The 17,242-nt window shown below is 41.1% G+C and overlaps 1 protein-coding gene and 1 non-coding gene across 22 annotated transcripts in view; one reads left to right on the forward strand and one right to left on the reverse strand.

The window, feature by feature from the left end:
• The window catches only part of Pum1 (pumilio RNA binding family member 1), a 118,278-nt gene that overhangs the window by 12,579 nt on the left and 88,457 nt on the right, over positions 1 to 17,242 (forward strand). The window lies entirely within an intron of this gene.
• Positions 15,212 to 15,342, reverse strand: LOC127681999 (small nucleolar RNA SNORA49). Its single transcript, XR_007977307.1, has one exon. It is a non-coding gene; the product is annotated as a small nucleolar RNA SNORA49 (small nucleolar RNA).

Here is a 17,242-nt window from a genome sequence, read left to right on the forward strand (position 1 = left end):
TCTTGAAAAAAGCAAAAAAAAAAAAAAAACAACAACAAAAAAAACAAAAACAAAACAACGTACTGACTGCTCTTCCAGAGGTCCTGACTTCTATTCCCAGCAATCACCTAGTGTCTCACAACCATCTGTAATGGGATCCAGTGCCCTCTTCTGGTGTGTCTGCAGACAGCGACTGTGAACTCATATAAATTAAATACATAAATCTTTAAAAACTTTACTCTTTAAAAAGTTTATGTGTGTTTGCCTGCATGTAAGTGAACCACAAGCATGCTCAGAGTGCTCACAGAGGCCAGAAGAGGGCATCAGTTCCCGAAGAACTGGAGTTAGCACAAGGTTGTGAACTATTATGTAGGTGTTGGGAACCAAACCTGGGCCCCTTTAAGAGCAACAAGTGCTCTTAACTAAAGAACCATTGCTCTAGCCCACTTTTCTTTCTTTTTTTAAGTTTTTGGGGACAATAGTTTTTTTTTTGTGTAGTCCTAGCTGTCCCAAAACTTGCTCTGTAGACCAGGCTAGCCTCAAACTTGGAGATTCACATGCGTCTGCCTCCTGAGTACTGGGATTAAAGGCATACACCACCACTGCCCAACTTTTTTTATTTTTTTTATTTTTTATTTTTTTGGTTTTTTTCGAGACAGGGTTTCTTTGTATAGCCCTGACTGTCCTGGAACTCACTCTGTAGACCAGGCTGGCTTCAAACTCAGAAATCCGCCTTCTTCTGCCTTCCAAGTGCTGGCATTAAAGGCATGCACCACCAATGCCAGGCTAACTGCCCAACTTTTATTTGTTTATTTTTTTATTTTTATTTTTATTTTTTGGTTTTTCAAGACAGGGTTTCTCTGTGTAGCCCTGGCTGTCCTGGAACCCACTCTGTAGACCAGGCTGGCCTCGAACTCAGAGATCCGCCTGCCTCTGCCTCTCAGAGTGCTGGGATTACAGGCGTGCGCCACCACCACCCGGCTGTTTATTTTTTAAAGTTAACTGATTGTATTTTTGAGATGATGGTCTTACTCTATTGCCCAGGTTTGCCACAAGCTCAAGATCTTCTTGCCTTAGCTTCTCAAGTAGCTGGGATCACTAGCACATATTATATATACTGCACTTGCCTTTTCTACTTTATAATGCTTAGCTGAGCTTTTTAAGGACAGGATCTGTATATGTAGCCCTGTCTGGTCTAGAACTTGCTTTGTAGACCCCAGAGATCCTCTACGGTCTTTGTCCTGAGTGCTGGGATTCAGGTCATGCACTGTCAGACCTAGCTGTAAAATGTTATATTCTTAGGAAGATGGAGACATATAGGAGGTCCTCCCCCAACACATAAGATGTGCACAGTGAGTCTAGGTTCTAATACTAGTATTCAGTAGGCTAAGACAGAAGAATGGTGAGGTGGAGGGTAGCCTGGGCTTCATAGTGAATCCATGTGTTAATGCACACCCTCCATATGAACAGTAGAAGCATATATAACTTTCTGCATAATTGATTTAATATGTAGCATTGCTATACATAAGTTTGAAATGTCAAAGCCCTCATTTTTTTTTTGGACTCAGTGGAGGTCTCTGGGGGAGGAGAGAAAGTTGACTTGGGTTTGGTGAGTTGAAAAGTGAGTAAGCCATTAGAGTACAGATAGACACTGATTGTGGAAATAGGAGCTGTGTGGCATACATTGTAGCACCCATCGCAAGCCATGAAGACAAGGAATGTGATGAGGGTGATAGAGAAGCGCTGGAAGACCGGTTTTACATGTAAATGAAATATATTTAAATAGTAAATTTTTGTGATTTAAGTTTTTCTGACTAGTATTAAAACTTTATCTTGTAAAACTAAAACTTTGACATGTGATTTTGTACTGTTATTGTGAAATCTATTTTCTCTGCAAAATGCTTGGAGATAAGTAGGTGATGAAATAGGGGAAACATTAAGGTCCATGACTGAACTTTATAGGGACAGACTTGAGCAGCTCTGTCCTGGCCACTGGGCCAGGGAGCATATGCATTTTGCTTGTGGTCAATGGCAGGTTCGCGTCACAGAAGTGCAGTGCAAGAAGAGCTCAGTAGATTAAATGTCTCATTGGTGTTGTACTGGTGTTTGTCTCATCTTACCGTGTATGTTTCCTCTCCAGTTCTATAAGAGAACTGCAGCCCCCTGAGAGCTTTCCTGGGGTCGATTGCTTAGGTTGTTCCTCAGCATTGGAACCAGTAGCTCGTGACTTGATAATCCATCTTTCATATTTTATATCCTCTTATATCTACCCTCTTCATTCTTTTTCTCCGTGTTCTGTACTAACAAGATTTAACATTAGTTAGGTTTTTTTTTTTTTAAAGATTTATTTATTTATTATATGTAGGTACACTGTAGCTATTTTCAGACACCAGCAGAGGACATCAGATCTCATTACGGATGGCTGTGAGCCACCATGTGGTTGCTGGGATTTGAACTCAGGACCTTCAGAAGAACAATCGGTGCTCTTAACCACTGAGCCATCTCTCCAGCCCAATTAGTTAGGTATTTTGTTAAAAGGGTGATCATCAGTCTTTGGCTGTATACTCTGAAGAATCATGGTTTCACTTGAAGAAGTGGTCCAGTGGTCCTGGCATGTGTGTATGTCCAGTCAAACATCATTCAAGTGCTAAATAGAACTTGATGTGCATGCCTTCTAGGCAACACATGGTTTCTCTCAAAAAGGTTTTGGTGTAAGGTATTGGTAAATGATAGACGGTAGTAAGATGTCACAATGGAAAATGAAAGTCAGAATTTATTGTAAGTTTCAGGCTGGCCTGGACTATTCAACGAGATTCTGTGTCAGAATTAAAAACAAATAAATAGAAAACTCACAGAAATAATATCCACCAGATTTACAGTGTGCTTTGATATCCGCCTGGATGAAGAAAAGATAATGGAATGAATTAAATTTTGTTGTTTTGTTTTATTTTTTGGACATGTCCCATGTGACTCTGGCTGGCTTGGAACTTGCTATGTAGATGTAGACTAGGGTGGCCTCAAACTCACAGAGATGGGATTAAAGGTGTACATCACCAAACCTGGCCATGAAAGTCTTAAGAAAAATACAGCAGTTTGGAGACATGTTTTAAATGTGAGGGGTGCTGTCTAGGTACCTTGGAGGGTGCAAAGCAAAGAGGTGCTTCTGTTTTTGATGACACCTCTGTGTGGCAGAGACATATTCTTGTGTGCAGCCTTTTCAGGAAGCTGCAGTTGCACAAGAGCTGTTTGCTTCAAGAATATTGTGGAAAGGCTAGCTAGCAGCCTTAGGAGCCTTGATGCAAACTCAGGTGAGGGTGCTGCCACTCACTGTCACAGGATGCCAGGAGTATGTGTATGCCGTAGTTTTTCTATGCTGTAGTTTTTCTTTTTCATCCTTCCTTTTTGGTTTTTTGATACAGAGTTTCTTTCTCTCTAGACCAGGCTGACCTTGAACTCACAGAGATATACATCTGCCTCCCAAGTGCTGGATTTGATTTTTTTAAAAAATACTCTCCTTTGCTGTGTTTTCCATTTAGTTTCTTCTGGACCCAAGGAGCTCACTATGTAGCTGTCGTGGTACTTTGTTCCCTGCTGATAATGTGCAAATAGTGCACAGATTGCAATAGATTGTGTGAGTTTGTTTATTGGTGATAATAAGGATTGAGCCCTGGACTTGGATTATGTTAAGTGTGCACCTGCCACCCAGCTATATTTCCAGCTCTGAAATACTTTTCTTAGAATTAATAAGCTTCCAGGAAAGCGTTTTTAATGTGCAGAAACCATAGTTTGCTCAATTAAAGTTTTGATTCAGGGCTTGTCAGCTGCTCCCCCAGTTGCCTAGCCACACCACAGTGGGAACAGTTACCAGAGCTTTACTCTCACTGACGCTTCAGCCCTACTCTAGTCTGTGGGTAGCCTGGTCAGAACTTTAAAACTTTTTTAGCATAGTCCAGTGTGTGAAGGGCTCAGCCAGAGTCTGGGGATGAAGTTTAACAGTAGTGCTGCTTTCTGAGTGTTGTGGGTTAGGACCCATCTTCGCAGGGGAGTTGTTGATGCTGTCAGGATCCCTGATTCTTTTTAAAGATATTTATTTTAAAGATATATTTGCCTGTGTATATGTATGAAAACTTTATGGGTGTCTGGTGTCCATGGAGGTCAGGAAAGGATGGTGAGTCCCCTGGAATTACAGGTTGTTGTAGGTGCTTGGAATTGGGCTAGACTTTGTTAAGAACAGCCAGTGACTTTAACTTCTGAACCATCTCTTCCGCCCCTGCCAATAATTACAAAATGTTCTTTAATCTATTAAAGAGCTTATTAATTCAAATTTGTGTTTTCCCACAGTTGTAAATGTTAGGGAGACATTATTTAGAGTCAGAAGTCTTGGAAAATGCAAACAATGAGTTTGCTTATGTATTTCCTCTGAAGAAACTTGGTTTCATGAAAGAAAGAGAAAAGTACAAAATGGTTTTGAATAGCAACTTCAGCAGGTCTGTACCAAGTTGGATAGGTCTTGTGTATACTTGGGTTATCCCCAGAATAATTGGCAGATACATTTTCTTCACTTGTTAGTTTATTGCCTAGAAAATAGGCATTTAGTTGGACATGGTGGAGCCCACCTTTAATACCAGCAGGAGGCAGAGACAGACAGATCTCTTGAGTTCCAGGCAAGCCTGGTCTATATAGTGAGTTACAGGACAGTTGGAGCTATATAGTGAGAGACCCGGTCTCAAAAAGAGACAGAGACAGAGCTTTTAAACTCTGTATCTATTGAGTGCTGTACATGGATTAAAGACAGGGAGGAACTATCCCAAAATTTGTTATTTATTTATGTAGGTGGTAGAGGTTATTGTTAATTTGGCTTCTTGCCATTTATTATTTCCAAATTATATCTAAGACAATTTATGTGTGTATTGTGTGAATGTAGACTTGTCATGCAGTGGTGTGTGTGTGTGTGTGTGTGTGTGTGTGTGTATGTGTGTATGTGTGTGTGTATGTAAGCCGGAGGATTCTTGGCTGTTAGTTCTCTTCTTACATTTATGAATTTCTGTTGTTTATACTGATATGTCAGGCCAGCTGGTCTGCAAGCTTGTTAGAAATTGTCTGCCTTCCATCCTGTCCTAAGACAATTGGGATTCGAACCCTTCACCAGCTTTACCTGGGTGCTTGGGACCAAACACAGGTCTGCATCTCATGCTTGCCAGGATAGTGCCTTTACCTATTACCCCCGCCCCCTTGTATAGTTCTGGCTGTCCTGGAATTCACTCTGTAGACCAGGTTGATGTCAGAACTCAAGAGGTTTTCCTCTACCTCCCTAGTACAGGTCCGGGACGGCAGGTATTTTCTTTGTTGTTGTTTTTTCCGCTCTCCCCCCTCCCCGACAGGGTTTCTCTGAAATCCTAACTGTCTTGGGACTTGCTCTGTAGACCAGGCTGGCCTGGAACTCAGAGAAATCTGCCAGCTTCTGCGCTTGAGTGCTGGGAGTAAAGGCTGCTGCCATCCCCTCCCTCCCAGCTTGGCTGGCAGTTTTATTCTTACGTGGTGAGAACCTCCAATAACTTCATATAGGTTATTTATTGAGCGATTGATTCATGGTGGTTGTATGGGTAGAATCTGGCAGCCTCATGTATCCAGGCCAGTGCTATCACTGCACATAGCCCAGCCCTCTGTAAGTTTTTATGAATGAGAAAACAGAGTTGGGAAATGTGTCTCTCAAGTAGAACCTCACAGCCAATCAACGCACTTTCTATATAGGACCCACTTGTTGCAAGTCTGTTGCAATTTATTGTAGGGCAGCTACTTTTCTAAAACACAAGCCTATGTTAAATGACACAGGATTTTAAGAAGTTGAGCTGAACATCTCTCCCAGCCTCATGTCGCACATATATATATATATATTTTTTGTTTTTTTTAAACACAGCATCTGTCTGTAAGCCTGTTTGGTCTAGAACTGTCTGCACACCTCTTTGGCCTGTGCCTTCCTGGGTGTTGGGATCACTAGCTTGTACTGGCATTCTTGTCTGATGTTTTTTTTTTTCCGTTTTCCCTTTTTAAAGATTTATTATGTGTGTAATAATGTTTGCCTGCATGTGTGTACACATACCTATCGAGGCCAGAAGAGTCTTGGATTCTATGGAACTTGAACTACAGGTAGTGTGAGCAGCTGTGTGAGTGCTAGGGACAGAACCTGGGTCCTCTGCAAGAGCATTAAGTGCTCTTAATTGCTGAGCCACTTCTACAATTTTATTGTTTGTATATGTATATGTGTATGTGTATGGTCACATGCCTGCAGGTGCCAGAGGAGGCCAGAAGAGGCCATCAGATAGATTCTCTGGAGCTGGAGTCACAAGTGAGCCACCTGACGTGGGTTCTGGCCACCAAACTCAGGGTCTATAAAAGAGCTAGCCAACTCTAGCCTCTGACTTTTTTTTTAAAGATTTATTTATGTATATGAGTACACTGTTGCTGCAGAAGAGGATATTGGATCCCATACATACAGATGGTTGTGAGCCACCATGTGGTTGCTGGGAATTGAACTCAGGGACTCTGGAAGAACAGTCAGTGCTCTTAACTGCTGCCATTTCTTCAACTCCCCTCCCCCCCTTTAAATACTACTGCAGAATAGAGTTTTTTGAACAAACATTTTCTTTAACTTTTTTTTTTATTGTTGTGTGTACCCATGTAGGAAGAGGTCAGAAAGGTATCAGATCATCTGGAGTTGGACTTAAGAGATGTGGGTGCTGGGACTTGAACATAGGTCCTTGGAGGCAGTAATCCGTGCTCTTAACCACCCAGCCATCTCTTCAGCACAGAATAGAGCTTCCCACCCTCTTTGCTCTACTCTGTTCTCTTCCTCTTTTCTTTTCCTTGATTACGCCGCAAGGGGCAGTAACAGAATATGCCTTCAAGACAATTTGTGCATATCTGTTTTTTAAATTATTTTATGTATATGAATACACTGTAGCTGTCTTCAGACATACCAGAAGAGGCATCACATCCCCTTACAGTGAGCCACCATGTGGATGCTAGGAATTGAACTCAGGACATCTGGAAGGGCAGTCAGTGCTCTTAACTGCTGAGCTATCACTCCAGCCCTTACTTTGTTTTTTCCTTTTTGAGACAGGTATCTTGTATCCCAGGCTGGACTCCATCTAAAGGTATAGCCAATGAGTGTTTGTTTCTTCTTACTGTCTCCCAAGTGTCAGGTACAGGCATCTACCCCCAGTACCCAGTTTATGTGTTATTGAGGATTAATCCCAGGACTTCCTACCTACGACCAAGTACTCTACCAATTGAGCTGTGGTTATTACCATGTTTTAAAAGATAGGGTTTGGCTTTGTAGCCTCAGATGGTCAGGATCTTACTATGTAGCCTAGGCTGGCCTCACTCTGTGACAGTTCTTCTTAGTGCTGGGAATGATTACAAGAGTGTGCCTCTTAGCCAGGCCAATATCTTTTTATTTTCTCTTGAATTTAGAGTAACATCAACTTCCCTTTGAAATAGTATAACAGGACCTCTTGGTGCAGGTCACCTCTCTGCTTTTTTCATTGTCTCTACTGTAGTTGTACTGAATCTGTAACTTTGTCAAAACATGCATTTTTTTTTTTTTTTTTTTTTTGGTTTTCCGAGACAGGGTTTCTCTGTGTAGCCCTGGCTGTCCTGGAACTCACTCTGTAGACCAGGCTGGCCTCGAACTCAGAAATCCACCTGCCTCTGCCTCCCAAGTGCTGGGATTACAGGCATGCGCCACCACGCCCGGCTTCCCCCCCCCCCCCAGACAGTGTTTCTCTGTGTAGCCCTGGCTGTCCTGGAACTCAGGCTGGCCTCGAACTCAGAAATCCTCCTGCCTCTGCCTACCAAGCGCTGGGATTAAAGGCGAGTGCCACCATCGCTCGGCTAAAACATGCATTTTTTAAATATTGTTTGTGCAGTGCTTCCACATGATGCTATTTAATGAATGAATGAATGAATGAAAAACCAAAAAAGAGCCGGGCAGTGGTGGCGCACGCCTGTAATCCCAGCACTCTGGGAGGCAGAGGCAGGCGGATTTCTGAGTTTGAGGCCAGCCTGGTCTACAGAGTGAGTTCCAGGACAGCTAGGGCTACACAGAGAAACCGTCTCAAAAAAAAAAAAGAAAAAAAGAAAGAAAAATCCAGATGTTGCATGTGAGAGAAAACAATGTTTTCTTTCAGCTGATATGATATAGTTAAGTATATGTATCACCTTCCTATTCTTCCTTTTTCCCTGAAAGTTTAGCTAAATTTAAAAAAAAATATATATACATATATATGTACGTATGTATGTATGTATGACCTTAAGCGGTGCTTCTGCTGCTTCTTGTATGTACTGAGATTACAGTTACATATAGTCACACCTGGCTTGTGCCATATATTCCTTCTCCATATAGCTGTCAGGTTAGTTCTAGGCTTTTCTGTCTTGGCTATTGTGAGTAGTGCAGCAGTAAACATAAATAGTATAAGGATTTCTCTGGTGTGTTGTAGTAGAGAATAATGTATTAGTTATTTTTTGTTGCTGTGGTAAAAGGCCAGAGCTAAGGCAACTTAATAGAAGTAAGGGTTTATTTGGGCTAGTGGTCCATCCATCATCATTATGCAGGTGGCAATGGTGATTGAAGCAGAAAGCTGAAAGCAGAAAGCTGAGAGATCATATCTTGAAACAGCTAGAGAGTGTGAGCAGAGGGAATGGCATTAGACTTGAAACCACAAAGCCAGTCCCCAGTGACATTCTTCATCTAGTAAGACACCATTCCCAAATTGCCACCAATTGGGGGCCAACTGTTCAAATACATGAGTATTGGCAAACTAACCCTTATTCCATCCCAATCCTTTCCAAATCCCCACCACTAGGTAGGAGAGAAAGAAGGTTAGAGGAGAAAGACTACTTCCTGCTGATTAGGGTCATTGGGTTTCTTGGGGCAAGTCCAATCTCCAGCAGGATATCTCCATTCATCAGTAGCAGATGGAGCAGCCTCCACTGCCTTATGCCATCCCAGGGCTCTCAGATTTATACCCTCTCGTCCCCAGAATTCTAAACATAATCTATCTGCAGTGGGCATAAATCATGCCCTTTGTAGAGCAGTACACAATCATAGGTAGTGGCTCTGAACACTCTGAAGCAACCCCATACTCCACAGCTAGGATTAAAACAAAAACATATTTACTTAGCATTATGAGGTTTTTAATTCTCAATACACATGAACCTTCAAGTTTTTGTTAAAAGTACCTTCATTTCTGGTAGCCCTTGCTAGCTCCCTCTTTTCTTCCAGAGTTGGATACTGTTATGCCAGTGTGGTGTTTGGTTGAACGTTTCTATGTCTCCATTGGATGTTACCATGCTGTTTCAGTAAACAAATGAACTCCAGTGAGTTGTCATTCATGTATGTTTTCAGGTTCCCTCAAACTTTATGTGCTCAGCCGGGCGTGGTGGTGCACACCTGTAATCCCAGCACTTGGGAGGCAGAGGCAGGTGAATTTTGAGTTTGAGGCCAGCCTGGTCTACAGAGTGAGCTCCAGGACAGCCAGGGCTGCACAGAGAAACCCTGTCTTGAAAAACCAAAAAAAAAAAAAAAAAAAAAAAAACCCTTATGTGCTCATTAGTTAAGAGTGTTAGTTAAGGTTTGGGAAACCTTTTTTTTTTTCTTTCTTTTCCTTTTCCTTTTTGGTTTTTCTTTTCTTTTTGGTTTTGTTTTGTTTTGGGGGGGGTTTGGATTTTTTTTTATATTTTTATTTTATTTTATTTCTTTATTTTTTGAGACAGGGTTTCTCTGTGTAGCCCTGGCTGTCCTGGAACTCACTCTGTAGACCAGGCTGGCCTCGAACTCAGAAATCCGCCTGCCTCTGCCTCTCAGAGTGCTGGGATTACAGGCGTGCACCACCACCGCCTGGCTCTTTTTTGGTTTTTCAAGACAGGGTTTCTCTGTGTAGCCCCGACTGTCCTGGAACTCACGCTGTAGACCAGGCTGGCCTTGAACTCAGAAATCCACCTGTCTCTGCCTCTGGGATTACAGGCAGTGCGCCACCACTGCCCACCTGGGAAACTTTTTCAAAGAAGCCTTTTGAAGCCTTTTATTCCTAGCACCTGGCAAGCAATGTATAATTGATGAGTGAAGACTTTATGCCATCAGGGCACTTTGAGATGTATTGTGTGGTGTGTTTTATTTTGAAGAGTATTAAGTCATTTTAACTTGATAAACTTGTGAAATTGAGTGTAGGATCTTGAATACTGAGATAGTTTGGACTTGAAGGAACAGTGAGCATGCTTCTAGAGGCTGTATTGAAGAACCTTAAAGTATTGTGTGTTCTCTGATTTGTGCCTTTTAAAACATTCGTTGCCAAGCTTGACAACCTGATTTCCATTCCTGGCACTCACACTGTAGGAGAGAATTTATTCCTGAAAGTTGTTTTCTGGGTCTGGAGACATGGCTCAGCGGTTAAAAGCGGTCCCGAGTTCGATTCCCAGCAACCACATGGTTGCTCACAACCATCTGTAATGGGATTGGATGCTCCCTTCTGGTGTGTCTGAAGATGAAGTACAGTGTATTCATATACATAACATAATAAATATTTGAAAAAATAAAAAAGTTGTTCTATGACCTCCACACTTGTGCTGTGGCATGTGTGAATAATCCTCTGTCCTATGCACACTAAATAAATCATAATGTAACAAAAAATGTGTTATGATTTTCAAAATACTTGAATTTTAAAAATGCATTCCTATAACCTCAACACTCAAAAAAGGCTGGTATATGAGCTGGAGAGATGGTTCAGCAGTTAAGAGCACTGACTGCTCTTCTGAAGGTTCTGATTCAAATCCCAGCGACGACATGGTGGCTCACAACCATCTGTAACAAGATCTGATGCCCTCTTCTGGAGTGTCTGAAGACAGCTACAGTGTACTTACATATAATAAATAAATAAAAATCTTAAAAAAAAAAAGGCTGGTATAGGATTGCTCTGAGTTTGAGGTCAGTCTTAGGTGGAAGTGAGACCGTATTCTTGAAGCAGGTGAAAACAAAATAAAATGTCTGTGTGAATAGCTATTGGTTGGCAGTTTGAATGGGAATTGACCCCAGAGGTTCATAGTGCCAATTCTGGGTGACCAGAAAGAAGTTTAAATCTAGGATTAAAGGATTAGGAGGTAGTTTTATTCAAAAGCCCAAGCCAAGCCAGAGTCTTCCTCATCCCTGGTGATCAGGGTGTAGAACTCTTCAGGTAACTTCTCTAGTACCGTCTGCCTGTGTATTGCTGTGTTCCCAGCAATAGCAGATCTCCTAAGCTATAAGTAAGCTTCAGTTAAATGCTGTGGTCATGGTGTTTTCCTCACAGCAATAGAATATTGACCAAGGTAGTAATTTATGTCTCATTTTAGAAATTATGTGGGACTTCATGTAATTTGAATGTTCCCTCACTTTTTGGATGGGAAAGTAATGCAGCCCATTAATGCTATATTTTATGTGCTTTTTCTCCCCTTCTTTTATCTTGCTTTTTGAGACAGGATCTCAATATACAATTTTGGCCTGGAACTTAGCTTTAAAGACCAGGGTAGCTTTAAACTCCCAGAAATCCACCTTTCTCTGCCTTTGTGGGATTAAAGGCATTCACTGTCATGCCTGGTTTACCTCATTTACTTGAGACATGGTATTGCCATGTGGTCCAGACTAACCTGGTTTTGTAATCCTGTCCTACCTAGCCTTCTATAGATGGAAATACAGATGTGCCCCATTTCCCCTCCCTTCCTTTTTTTAGTGTGGCATTTTTACTGGTTTTTGAGAAAGGGTATTACTATGTAGCTCTGGCTGTCCTGGAACTTGAGATTTTCCTGCCTCTGTCTCCCAAGTGCTGTGATTAAAGGGGTTTTACACCATGCCCTGATAAATGGCATATTTTATGGTAAACGTAACTCTAGTTTATTTAATGATAGAGTCTCTCTGTGCTGCCTAAACGAGGGCTCAGGTGATCTTTTTCTCTTAGCCTTTTGAGTAGCTGTAACTATAGCTACACCACTGTACCCAGCTGGCCTGCAGTTCTGTAGAGTTTGTGATAATGTATGCTTGTACTATCACAATGTAGACATGGAATGTTCTAGTTGTCTGGGTTTTTTAAAAAAATTTAATTAATTAATTAATTAATTGTTTTTTGTTTTTTTGTTTTTTTGAGTCAGGGTTTCTCTGTATAGCCCTGGCTGTCCTAGAACTCACTTTATAGATCAGGCTGACCTCAAACTCAGAAATCCCCCTGGCTCTGCCTCCCAAGTACTGGGATTAAAGGCGTGCGCCACCACTGTCTGCCCTGCCTATTGTCTTTAGTAATCCATCCCACCTCTGTTTCTAGTTATTACTGTTTTTGCAGTTTTACCTTTCTCAATATGTTACACTGGGCATTTGCATTTTTTAATTACCATTTGATTTATTTTGTGTATATAGGACTCATATTCCACACAGCACAAGTGTAGACGTCAGAGGACAACTTTCAGTAGTGAATTCTGTCCTACACCGAGTGCTAGGGATGGAATTCAGGTTGTCAAGTTTTGTAACTAGCATCTTTATTATTGAACCATCTCATAGGCCTTGAGAGACCTAAGTTTTTTTAAAAGGCAGTCACAAACCTACAACACTTAAAGGGTTATACTAAGTTTTAAGGTTTGAGATATGACTTAGTGGTTAAGAACGTTGCTCTTGCAGGGACCTAGATTTAATATCCAGCACCTACATGGTAACTCAGTTGTCAGTCATTCCAATTCCAGGGTACATGCTTTTCTGGTTTCCAGAGTAAGTGAGCATGCATGTGTAGGCAATGCCCATAGACATAACAAATAAATAATAGAGTGAGCTCTGCTCCTCCTTCCCATTTAGAAACTTTATTTTCTTTGGGTGTTTTATTTTGAGATAGGGTTTCACTATGCAGCTCATGGTGGCCTTAAACTCACTACAAGTACGAAGACCAGTCTGGCTTTCTTTTCTTTTCTTTTCTTTTCTTTTCTTTTCTTTTCTTTTCTTTTCTTTTCTTTTCTTTTCTTTTCTTTTCTTTTCTTTTCTGTCTGTCTTCCTTCCTTCCTTCCTTTCTTTCTTTCTTTCTTTCTTTCTTTCTTTCTTTCTTTCTTTCTTTCTTTCTTTCTTTCTTTCTTTCTTTCTTTCTTTCTGTCTGTCTGTCTGTCTTTCTTTCGCCCTGGCTGTCCTGTAACTCACTCTGTAGACCAGCCTGGCCTCGAACTCAGAAATCCATCTGCTGCTGCCTCCCAAGTGCTGGGATTAAAGGCATGCGCCACCACTTTTTTTTTTTTAATTTTGTTTTTGTTTTTTGTTTTTCGGATTTGTTTTTTTCGAGACAGGGTTTCTCTGTATAGCCCTGGCTGTCCTGGAACTCACTCTGTAGACCAGGCTGGCCTCGAACTCAGAAATCTGCCTGCCTCTGCCTCCCAGAGTGCTGGGATTAAAGGCGTGCACCACTACCACCCGGCCAGACTGGCTATTTTTAAGAAGACCAGTTTGGCTACCACCATGCTTGGCCTCAGTTTTTATTTTTATTTGTTCCAGATAGGTTTTCTGGCTCAGTCAGTCAACAGGGTTTAGGGAGGGAATGAAGATTAAAAAAAGAATTAGACAACATTATAGTATATCCCCCTCAAGTATTGAGGTGGGTTTACATTTTTTCAGTTTGCTTTTATACCATTTTATGCACACTGCAAAAATTGGGTCAGTTCTAGGTCAAAGTCAAAGTAGTCAAGGAACAAATAAAGCATAAACAAAGGTCCCAAGATATTCAAGGACTTATCAAGATCTTGAGCCTACTTCCTTGCCCTAGCCCAATTTCAGATTCTTGCCAATATCCTTGAGGTGGCACCAAGAGCTCTCTACATTTCTCCCTTTTATTTCATAAACAAGACTGTCTTAGGTTGTTCTGATGAGAATGTCTTCATAACCCGTCATTGAGTATGCATTAGCTAAAGCAATGCATTTCTGTCTTAGGTTGGTAAGGTTCTGTGCAGAAACTTAACTGCCATTGACTTCCAGTCTGTTTTAGTTTCAAGCCATGCATTTTGGCTGCCAACATGCCGAAGTTGTTAAAGGCAAGTTTTATCACAATGGGCAGGAATAAAAGTATTCCCAGGACAAGAAGGGCCAAAATGATCACAAGCCATTCTTGAAGCTTGTCCAAGATAGAAATACAGTATCCGCAGCATCAAAACTCAGCATAGCAGCATTCTTTAAATTCATAATTTTGTTATGCAAAGTTACAATATCCAGAGAGGCGATAGAATTATGCCAAATCGCCTGTAATCCCAGCACTCTGGGAGGCAGAGGCAGGCGGATTTCTGAGTTCGAGGCCAGTCTGGTCTACAGAGTGAGTTCCAGGACAGCCAGGGCTACACAGAGACACCCTGTCTCAAAAAAACCAAAAAAAAAAAAAAAAAAAAGGTTTATGCCAAATATCTTGCAAGTGTCTTTGAATTTTCTCCCAATGATAGTGGCTGTCATTGTTAAGTTTACAGTTGAACAAATCCATTGGTATTTAGTGTGATACCGGAGATGGCTTCTTACTCCTAAACTTTGAACCTCCTCTCCAATAATTCTTAATAGTATCATAAAGAGTATCAGTTTATTGTTCCAAATCCTCATCTAGATCTTCTTGAATGCTCAGAGCATTTGTAACATTTTCTGCTGAATGATTAACAAAAGTAGCTGTTTCAACTTCTTGCATCAAAGCAATTGTAGAAGCAGTGGCTGCTCTAACAGCAATAATCAAACCCCCAGCCCTCTTGAATCTGCTTAAAGCCTGACTCATTTCTTCCAAATTTTGTAAGGGTTTTTCAGAATACAAGGTCTGGTCATACTCACAGCAATAAAACAAAAGCTGGTTGATAGATCACCATATTAGATGTGCTAGATTTCAACACAGGTGTGCGCCACCACTGCCCTGCTGAAGGTGTAGCTTTTAATACTATTTATTTATTTATTTATTTATTTATTTATTCATTCATTCATTCATTTATTTCTGAGAGGAAACAAAGTACTTAGGTTAACATTTCTGAGAATACTGGAAGATATTTGACACCTATGATCTGTCAATTCAAGTTATTTTGTAACAGTCTGATTTGTCCCATAAATAACATCTTACTTTGGCTCTCCCCATGCATGCCCTTCCTTCTATGCACAGCATCTCTATGTCATGTTTAGACAGTACAGACATCATGTGTATAAGATGTCTATCTGGTACTTGCTGTCAGCCCAAACTGTAGGCCCCACAAGAAAGCAGTCTTGCTAGGGAGGGAGCTGTGCTTTCTTCTCTATCCTCAGACAATGCCAGAGCACTCTACAGGCAAGAAGCCCCTGGAGTAAGGCTGAGGATTAATACCTTTTAATACCTCATTAAAGAAACATTGTTTTAAATCCTATCTTTTATAAGTTTTTTCTATGACAGGAATTACATAAAATATTATTCCAGTGTAGAGGTATCTCTAGAGACCTGTTTCCCTGAGTTGGCTCCTGCCATGGGTTGTTGCCCAGAATGACTCCAACCCAGAGTTACCAGTTTTTGTTTTCTTTTTAAAGAGTTTTAAAAATTTATTTTATGTATGTGAGTACATTGTAGCTGTCTTCAGAAACACCAGAAGAGGGTATCAGATCCCATTACAGGTGGTTATGAGCCACATCTGGAAGGAAGAGCAGTCAGTGCTCTTAACTGCTGAGTTACCAGTTTTAAGCCAACTTTCTTTTACCAGTGTTATAAATTTTTTTTTTTTTTTTTTTTTTTTTTTTTTGGTTTTTTGAGACAGGGTTTCTCTGTGTAGCCCTGGCTGTCCTGGAATTCACTCTGTAGACCAGGCTGGCCTCGAACTCAGAAATCCACCTGCCTCTGCCTCCCAAGTGCTGGGATTACAGCTGTGCGCCACCATGCCCGGCTAATGTGTTATAAATTTTTAACAATAGCCAATAACTTATAAGCCTATAATCTATAACCCAGAGATACAGAACAGTCAAAAACAAACATGAAGTGGGCACACCTATCTTTTTTTTTTAAGATTTATTTTTGTTTATAAGAGTACACTTTAGCTGTCTTCAGACACACCAGAAGAGGACAGTGGATCCCCATTACAGATGGTTGTGAGCCACCATGTGGTTGTTGGGAATTGAACTCGGAATCTCTGGAAGAACAGTCAGTGCTCTTAACTGCTGAGCCATCTCTCCAGCTCCCACTCCCATTTAGAGTAGACAGACAAAATTTTCTTACTTTTTCTAGCTGTAATTTCAAGGGAGGAGCACCTTGTCACCTGTAGAACCCAATAATCACAATCACAGATTTTTGTAGGAGAAACAACCATCAGCTTCCTGTCCAGAGAAGCCAAGAAGCGGCTGGCTCCTTTAAGAAAGGCTTATATAGACAGACAGTCGCTGGCTGGGCTTTTCCAACTGCACTAGACTGCTAGCTACAGGTGCAGGGCAGTACCAGTTTTTGTCCTGCCAATTCAGAGCATTTCTTCTTTCTTTTCTTTTCTTTTCTTTTCTTTTCTTTTCTTTTCTTTTCTTTTCTTTTCTTTTCTTTTCTTTTCTTTTCTTTTCTTTTCTTTTCTTTCTTTCTTTTTTTGGTTTTTTGGTTTTTTGGATTTGGTTTTTTTCGAGACAGGGTTTCTCTGTGTAGCCCTGGCTATCCTGGAACTCACTTTGTAGGCCAGGCTGGCCTGGAACTCAGAAATCCGCCTGCCTCTGCCTCCCAGAGTGCTGGGATTACAGGCGTGCGCCACCACTGCCCGGCTTCTTTTTTTTTTTTTTTTTTAACAAAAAAATTCTTGAAATGAGTTAAAAACTAAATCAAGGGGTGAATGGCCAGCAGATAGTTTTAACCATTTTTTCTTTTGAATGTGAAACCCAGAGCAACAAAGCAATGAAGCGAAACCATAGACATTAACTGATATATGTGGGCAGACTGGTGCACCAATAGAGAGGGTAGAGAACCAGATGATATTCCTTTCACCAAAGGGACCCAGAACTAGGACTGGGCATTCCCCCATTGGGAGCCAGAGAGGAGGCAGCATGTTTTCCAGCCTCCTCCTAGCCCAAGGAGAGCTCTGAACAGCTTACTTTCATTTTTTTTTCCTCTTTTGCCCAAGCATCCCAGGACAGGGGTAGGGTTTTCTGAAACCCATTCTCCCTCTCAGGTGTAGAGTCTAAACTATCTAATTATTGTCCAAAAACTAAAAGCATCTGTGAGATTTAATCTTCACTCTAGATTTTAGCAAAACTCTAAGCATA

The sequence above is a fragment of the Apodemus sylvaticus genome, chromosome 3, assembly GCF_947179515.1.
Source record: "Apodemus sylvaticus chromosome 3, mApoSyl1.1, whole genome shotgun sequence".
Lineage (NCBI taxonomy): Eukaryota > Metazoa > Chordata > Mammalia > Rodentia > Muridae > Apodemus > Apodemus sylvaticus.